The sequence below is a fragment of the Myxine glutinosa genome, unplaced genomic scaffold (genome assembly GCF_964187855.1).
Source record: "Myxine glutinosa unplaced genomic scaffold, kmMyxGlut1.1 SCAFFOLD_252, whole genome shotgun sequence".
Lineage (NCBI taxonomy): Eukaryota > Metazoa > Chordata > Myxini > Myxiniformes > Myxinidae > Myxine > Myxine glutinosa.
Window position 1 is genome coordinate 192500 of NW_027616400.1, and position 8817 is coordinate 201316.

Consider the following 8817-nt stretch of genomic DNA (forward strand, 5'->3'; position numbering starts at 1 on the left):
TTTAAAACAGCTGTTCATTCCCCTTCTTCCCTCCAGAGGTTCAAGACAGCTGTTCATTCCCCTTCTTCCCTCCAGAGGTTCAAGACAGCTGTTTATTCCCCTTCTTCCCTCCAGAGGTTCAAAACAGCTGTTCATTCCCCTTCTTCCCTCCAGAGGTTCAAGACAGCTGTTTATTCCCCTTCTTCCCTCCAGAAGTTCAAAACAGCTGTTTATTCCACCTCTTCTCTCCAGAAGTTCAAGACAGCTGTTTATTCCCCTTCTTCCCTGTAGAGGTTCAAGACAGCTGCTCATTCCCCTTCTTCCCTCCAGAAGTTTAAAACAGCTGTTCATTCCCCTTCTTCCCTCCAGAAGTTCAAAACAGCTGTTTATTCCCCTTCTTCCCTCCAGAGGTTTAAAACAGCTGTTTATTTCTCTTCTTCCCTCCAGAGGTTTAAAACAGCTGTTCATTCCCCTTCTTCCCTCCAGAAGTTCAAAACAGCTGTTCATTCCCCTTCTTCCCTCCAGAAGTTCAAAACAGCTGTTCATTCCCCTTCTTCCCTCCAGAAGTTCAAAACAGCTGTTCATTCCCCTTCTTCCCTCCAGAAGTTTAAAACAGCTGTTTATTTCTCTTCTTCCCTCCAGAAGTTTAAAACAGCTGTTTATTTCTCTTCTTCCCTCCAGAGGTTTAAAACAGCTGTTTATTTCTGTTCTTCCCTCCAGAAGTTTAAAACAGCTGTTCATTCCCCTTCTTCCCTCCAGAAGTTTAAAACAGCTGTTTATTTCTCTTCTTCCCTCCAGAAGTTTAAAACAGCTGTTCATTCCCCTTCTTCCCTCCAGAAGTTTAAAACAGCTGTTTATTCCCCTTCTTCCCTCCAGAAGTTCAAAACAGCTGTTTATTCCCCTTCTTCCCTCCAGAAGTTTAAAACAGCTGTTTATTTCTCTTCTTCCCTCCAGAAGTTTAAAACAGCTGTTTATTCCCCTTCTTCCCTCCAGAAGTTTAAAACAGCTGTTTATTTCTCTTCTTCCCTCCAGAGGTTCAAGACAGCTGATTATTCCCCTTCTTCCCTCCAGAAGTTCAAAACAGCTGTTCATTCCCCTTCTTCCCTCCAGAAGTTCAAAACAGCTGTTCATTCCCCTTCTTCCCTCCAGAAGTTTAAAACAGCTGTTTATTTCTCTTCTTCCCTCCAGAAGTTTAAAACAGCTGTTTATTTCTCTTCTTCCCTCCAGAGGTTTAAAACAGCTGTTTATTTCTGTTCTTCCCTCCAGAAGTTTAAAACAGCTGTTCATTCCCCTTCTTCCCTCCAGAAGTTTAAAACAGCTGTTTATTTCTCTTCTTCCCTCCAGAAGTTTAAAACAGCTGTTCATTCCCCTTCTTCCCTCCAGAAGTTTAAAACAGCTGTTTATTCCCCTTCTTCCCTCCAGAAGTTCAAAACAGCTGTTTATTCCCCTTCTTCCCTCCAGAAGTTTAAAACAGCTGTTTATTTCTCTTCTTCCCTCCAGAAGTTTAAAACAGCTGTTTATTCCCCTTCTTCCCTCCAGAAGTTTAAAACAGCTGTTTATTTCTCTTCTTCCCTCCAGAGGTTCAAGACAGCTGATTATTCCCCTTCTTCCCTCCAGAAGTTCAAAACAGCTGATTATTCCCCTTCTTCCCTCCAGAGGTTCAAGACAGCTGATTATTCCCCTTCTTCCCTCCAGAAGTTCAAAACAGCTGATTATTCCCCTTCTTCCCTCCAGAAGTTCAAAACAGCTGATTATTCCACATCTTCCCTCCAGAAGTTCAAAACAGCTGATTATTCCCCTTCTTCCCTCCAGAAGTTCAAAACAGCTGATTATTCCCCCTCTTCCCTCCAGAAGTTCAAAACAGCTGATTATTCCCCTTCTTCCCTCCAGAAGTTCAAAACAGCTGATTATTCCCCTTCTTCCCTCCAGAAGTTCAAAACAGCTGATTATTCCCCTTCTTCCCTCCAGAGGTTCAAGACAGCTGATTATTCCCCTTCTTCCCTCCAGAAGTTCAAAACAGCTGATTATTCCCCTTCTTCCCTCCAGAAGTTCAAAACAGCTGTTCATTCCCCTTCTTCTCTCCAGAAGTTCAAAACAGCTGATTATTCCCCTTCTTCCCTCCAGAAGTTCAAAACAGCTGATTATTCCCCTTCTTCCCTCCAGAAGTTCAAAACAGCTGATTATTCCCCTTCTTCCCTCCAGAAGTTCAAAACAGCTGATTATTCCCCTTCTTCCCTCCAGAAGTTCAAAACAGCTGATTATTCCCCTTCTTCCCTCCAGAAGTTCAAAACAGCTGATTATTCCCCCTCTTCCCTCCAGAAGTTCAAAACAGCTGATTATTCCCCTTCTTCCCTCCAGAAGTTCAAAACAGCTGATTATTCCCCTTCTTCCCTCCAGAAGTTCAAAACAGCTGATTATTCCCCTTCTTCCCTCCAGAAGTTCAAAACAGCTGATTATTCCCCCTCTTCCCTCCAGAAGTTCAAAACAGCTGATTATTCCCCTTCTTCCCTCCAGAAGTTCAAAACAGCTGATTATTCCCCTTCTTCCCTCCAGAAGTTCAAAACAGCTGATTATTCCCCTTCTTCCCTCCAGAGGTTCAAGACAGCTGATTATTCCCCTTCTTCCCTCCAGAAGTTCAAAACAGCTGATTATTCCCCTTCTTCCCTCCAGAAGTTCAAAACAGCTGATTATTCCCCTTCTTCTCTCCAGAAGTTCAAAACAGCTGATTATTCCCCTTCTTCCCTCCAGAAGTTCAAAACAGCTGATTATTCCCCTTCTTCCCTCCAGAAGTTCAAAACAGCTGATTATTCCCCTTCTTCCCTCCAGAAGTTCAAAACAGCTGATTATTCCCCTTCTTCCCTCCAGAAGTTCAAAACAGCTGTTCATTCCCCTTCTTCTCTCCAGAAGTTCAAAACAGCTGATTATTCCCCTTCTTCTCTCCAGAAGTTCAAAACAGCTGTTTATTCCCCTTCTTCTCTCCAGAAGTTCAAAACAGCTGATTATTCCCCCTCTTCCCTCCAGAAGTTCAAAACAGCTGATTATTCCCCTTCTTCCCTCCAGAAGTTCAAAACAGCTGATTATTCCCCTTCTTCCCTCCAGAAGTTCAAAATAGCTGATTATTCCCCTTCTTCCCTCCAGAGGTTCAAGACAGCTGATTATTCCCCTTCTTCCCTCCAGAAGTTCAAAACAGCTGATTATTCCCCTTCTTCCCTCCAGAAGTTCAAAACAGCTGATTATTCCCCTTCTTCCCTCCAGAAGTTCAAAACAGCTGATTATTCCCCTTCTTCCCTCCAGAGGTTCAAGACAGCTGATTATTCCCCTTCTTCCCTCCAGAAGTTCAAAACAGCTGATTATTCCCCTTCTTCCCTCCAGAAGTTCAAAACAGCTGATTATTCCCCTTCTTCTCTCCAGAAGTTCAAAACAGCTGATTATTCCCCTTCTTCCCTCCAGAAGTTCAAAACAGCTGTTTATTCCCCTTCTTCTCTCCAGAAGTTCAAAACAGCTGATTATTCCCCTTCTTCCCTCCAGAAGTTCAAGACAGCTGTTTATTCCCCTTCTTCCCTCCAGAAGTTCAAAACAGCTGTTCATTCCCCTTCTTCCCTCCAGAAGTTCAAGACAGCTGTTCATTCCCCTTCTTCCCTCCAGAAGTTCAAAACAGCTGTTCATTCCCCTTCTTCCCTCCAGAGGTTCAAGACAGCTGTTTATTCCCCTTCTTCCCTCCAGAAGTTCAAAACAGCTGTTCATTCCCCTTCTTCCCTCCAGAAGTTCAAAACAGCTGTTCATTCCCCTTCTTCCCTCCAGAGGTTCAAAACAGCTGTTCATTCCCCTTCTTCCCTCCAGAAGTTCAAAACAGCTGTTCATTCCCCTTCTTCCCTCCAGAGGTTCAAGACAGCTGTTTATTCCCCTTCTTCCCTCCAGAAGTTCAAAACAGCTGTTCATTCCCCTTCTTCCCTCCAGAAGTTCAAAACAGCTGTTCATTCCCCTTCTTCCCTCCAGAGGTTCAAAACAGCTGTTCATTCCCCTTCTTCCCTCCAGAGGTTCAAAACAGCTGTTCATTCCCCTTCTTCCCTCCAGAGGTTCAAAACAGCTGTTCATTCCCCTTCTTCCCTCCAGAGGTTCAAAACAGCTGTTCATTCCCCTTCTTCCCTCCAGAAGTTCAAAACAGCTGTTCATTCCCCTTCTTCCCTCCAGAAGTTCAAGACAGCTGTTCATTCCCCTTCTTCCCTCCAGAGGTTCAAGACAGCTGTTCATTCCCCTTCTTCCCTCCAGAGGTTCAAGACAGCTGCTCATTCCCCTTCTTCCCTCCAGAAGTTCAAGACAGCTGTTCATTCCCCTTCTTCCCTCCAGAAGTTTAAAACAGCTGTTTATTCCCCTTCTTCCCTCCAGAAGTTTATAACAGCTGTTTATTCCCCTTCTTCCCTCCAGAAATTCAAAACAGCTGTTCATTCCCCTTCTTCCCTCCAGAAGTTCAAGACAGCTGTTTATTCCCCTTCTTCCCTCCAGAAGTTCAAAACAGCTGTTCATTCCCCTTCTTCCCTCCAGAAGTTTAAAACAGCTGTTTATTCCCCTCTTCTCTCCAGAAGTTCAAGACAGCTGTTTATTCCCCTTCTTCCCTCCAGAAGTTCAAAACAGCTGTTCATTCCCCTTCTTCCCTCCAGAAGTTTAAAACAGCTGTTCATTCCCCTTCTTCCCTCCAGAAGTTCAAAACAGCTGTTTATTCCTCTTCTTCCCTCCAGAAGTTTAAAACAGCTGTTCATTCCCCTTCTTCCCTCCAGAGGTTCAAGACAGCTGTTCATTCCCCTTCTTCCCTCCAGAGGTTCAAGACAGCTGTTCATTCCCCTTCTTCCCTCCAGAGGTTCAAAACAGCTGTTTATTCCCCTTCTTCCCTCCAGAGGTTCAAGACAGCTGTTCATTCCCCTTCTTCCCTCCAGAGGTTCAAGACAGCTGTTCATTCCCCTTCTTCCCTCCAGAGGTTCAAGACAGCTGTTTATTCCCCTTCTTCCCTCCAGAGGTTCAAGACAGCTGTTCATTCCCCTTCTTCCCTCCAGAGGTTCAAGACAGCTGTTTAATTCCCCTTCTTCCCTCCAGAGGTTCAAGACAGCTGTTTATTCCCCTTCTTCCCTCCAGAAGTTCAAAACAGCTGTTTATTCCACCTCTTCTCTCCAGAAGTTCAAGACAGCTGTTTATTCCCCTTCTTCCCTGTAGAGGTTCAAGACAGCTGCTCATTCCCCTTCTTCCCTCCAGAAGTTTAAAACAGCTGTTCATTCCCCTTCTTCCCTCCAGAAGTTCAAAACAGCTGTTTATTTCTCTTCTTCCCTCCAGAAGTTCAAAACAGCTGTTCATTCCCCTTCTTCCCTCCAGAAGTTTAAAACAGCTGTTTATTTCTCTTCTTCCCTCCAGAAGTTTAAAACAGCTGTTCATTCCCCTTCTTCCCTCCAGAAGTTTAAAACAGCTGTTTATTTCTCTTCTTCCCTCCAGAAGTTTAAAACAGCTGTTTATTTCTCTTCTTCCCTCCAGAGGTTTAAAACAGCTGTTCATTCCCCTTCTTCCCTCCAGAAGTTCAAAACAGCTGTTCATTCACCTTGTTCCCTCCAGAGGTTCAAAACAGCTGTTCATTCCCCTTCTTCCCTCCAGAAGTTCAAAACAGCTGTTTATTCCCCTTCTTCCCTCCAGAAGTTCAAAACAGCTGTTCATTCACCTTGTTCCCTCCAGAGGTTCAAAACAGCTGTTCATTCCCCTTCTTCCCTCCAGAAGTTCAAAACAGCTGTTCATTCCCCTTCTTCCCTCCAGAAGTTCAAAACAGCTGTTTATTCCCCTTCTTCCCTCCAGAGGTTTAAAACAGCTGTTCATTCCCCTTCTTCCCTCCAGAAGTTCAAAACAGCTGTTCATTCCCCTTCTTCCCTCCAGAAGTTCAAAACAGCTGTTCATTCCCCTTCTTCCCTCCAGAAGTTCAAAACAGCTGTTCATTCCCCTTCTTCCCTCCAGAAGTTTAAAACAGCTGTTTATTTCTCTTCTTCCCTCCAGAAGTTTAAAACAGCTGTTTATTTCTCTTCTTCCCTCCAGAGGTTTAAAACAGCTGTTTATTTCTGTTCTTCCCTCCAGAAGTTTAAAACAGCTGTTCATTCCCCTTCTTCCCTCCAGAAGTTTAAAACAGCTGTTTATTTCTCTTCTTCCCTCCAGAAGTTTAAAACAGCTGTTCATTCCCCTTCTTCCCTCCAGAAGTTTAAAACAGCTGTTTATTCCCCTTCTTCCCTCCAGAAGTTCAAAACAGCTGTTTATTCCCCTTCTTCCCTCCAGAAGTTTAAAACAGCTGTTTATTTCTCTTCTTCCCTCCAGAAGTTTAAAACAGCTGTTTATTCCCCTTCTTCCCTCCAGAAGTTTAAAACAGCTGTTTATTTCTCTTCTTCCCTCCAGAGGTTCAAGACAGCTGATTATTCCCCTTCTTCCCTCCAGAAGTTCAAAACAGCTGTTCATTCCCCTTCTTCCCTCCAGAAGTTTAAAACAGCTGTTTATTCCCCTTCTTCCCTCCAGAAGTTCAAAACAGCTGTTCATTCCCCTTCTTCCCTCCAGAAGTTCAAAACAGCTGTTTATTCCCCTTCTTCCCTCCAGAAGTTTAAAACAGCTGTTTATTTCTCTTCTTCCCTCCAGAAGTTTAAAACAGCTGTTTATTCCCCTTCTTCCCTCCAGAAGTTTAAAACAGCTGTTTATTTCTCTTCTTCCCTCCAGAGGTTCAAGACAGCTGATTATTCCCCTTCTTCCCTCCAGAAGTTCAAAACAGCTGTTCATTCCCCTTCTTCCCTCCAGAAGTTTAAAACAGCTGTTTATTCCCCTTCTTCCCTCCAGAAGTTCAAAACAGCTGTTCATTCCCCTTCTTCCCTCCAGAAGTTTAAAACAGCTGTTTATTCCCCTTCTTCCCTCCAGAAATTCAAAACAGCTGTTCATTCCCCTTCTTCCCTCCAGAAGTTCAAGACAGCTGTTTATTCCCCTTCTTCCCTCCAGAAGTTTAAAACAGCTGTTTATTCCCCTCTTCTGTCCAGAAGTTCAAGACAGCTGTTTATTCCCCTTCTTCCCTCTAGAGGTTCAAGACAGCTGCTCATTCCCCTTCTTCCCTCTAGAGGTTCAAGACAGCTGCTCATTCCCCTTCTTCCCTCCAGAAGTTTAAAACAGCTGTTCATTCCCCTTCTTCCCTCCAGAAGTTCAAAACAGCTGTTTATTCCTCTTCTTCCCTCCAGAAGTTTAAAACAGCTGTTCATTCCCCTTCTTCCCTCCAGAGGTTCAAGACAGCTGTTCATTCCCCTTCTTCCCTCCAGAGGTTCAAGACAGCTGTTTATTCCCCTTCTTCCCTCCAGAGGTTCAAAACAGCTGTTCATTCCCCTTCTTCCCTCCAGAGGTTCAAGACAGCTGTTTATTCCCCTTCTTCCCTCCAGAAGTTCAAAACAGCTGTTTATTCCACCTCTTCTCTCCAGAAGTTCAAGACAGCTGTTTATTCCCCTTCTTCCCTGTAGAGGTTCAAGACAGCTGCTCATTCCCCTTCTTCCCTCCAGAAGTTTAAAACAGCTGTTCATTCCCCTTCTTCCCTCCAGAAGTTCAAAACAGCTGATTATTCCCCTTCTTCCCTCCAGAGGTTTAAAACAGCTGTTCATTCCCCTTCTTCCCTCCAGAAGTTCAAAACAGCTGTTCATTCCCCTTCTTCCCTCCAGAAGTTCAAAACAGCTGTTTATTTCTCTTCTTCCCTCCAGAGGTTTAAAACAGCTGTTCATTCCCCTTCTTCCCTCCAGAAGTTCAAAACAGCTGTTCATTCCCCTTCTTCCCTCCAGAAGTTCAAAACAGCTGTTCATTCCCCTTCTTCCCTCCAGAAGTTCAAAACAGCTGTTCATTCCCCTTCTTCCCTCCAGAAGTTTAAAACAGCTGTTTATTTCTCTTCTTCCCTCCAGAAGTTTAAAACAGCTGTTTATTTCTCTTCTTCCCTCCAGAGGTTTAAAACAGCTGTTTATTTCTGTTCTTCCCTCCAGAAGTTTAAAACAGCTGTTCATTCCCCTTCTTCCCTCCAGAAGTTTAAAACAGCTGTTTATTTCTCTTCTTCCCTCCAGAAGTTTAAAACAGCTGTTCATTCCCCTTCTTCCCTCCAGAAGTTTAAAACAGCTGTTTATTCCCCTTCTTCCCTCCAGAAGTTCAAAACAGCTGTTCATTCCCCTTCTTCCCTCCAGAAGTTTAAAACAGCTGTTTATTTCTCTTCTTCCCTCCAGAAGTTTAAAACAGCTGTTCATTCCCCTTCTTCCCTCCAGAAGTTTAAAACAGCTGTTTATTTCTCTTCTTCCCTCCAGAAGTTTAAAACAGCTGTTCATTCCCCTTCTTCCCTCCAGAAGTTTAAAACAGCTGTTTATTCCCCTTCTTCCCTCCAGAAGTTTAAAACAGCTGTTTATTTCTCTTCTTCCCTCCAGAAGTTTAAAACAGCTGTTTATTCCCCTTCTTCCCTCCAGAAGTTTAAAACAGCTGTTTATTTCTCTTCTTCCCTCCAGAGGTTCAAGACAGCTGATTATTCCCCTTCTTCCCTCCAGAAGTTCAAAACAGCTGTTCATTCCCCTTCTTCCCTCCAGAAGTTCAAAACAGCTGTTCATTCCCCTTCTTCCCTCCAGAAGTTCAAAACAGCTGTTCATTCCCCTTCTTCCCTCCAGAAGTTTAAAACAGCTGTTTATTTCTCTTCTTCCCTCCAGAAGTTTAAAACAGCTGTTTATTTCTCTTCTTCCCTCCAGAGGTTTAAAACAGCTGTTTATTTCTGTTCTTCCCTCCAGAAGTTTAAAACAGCTGTTCATTCCCCTTCTTCCCTCCAGAAGTTTA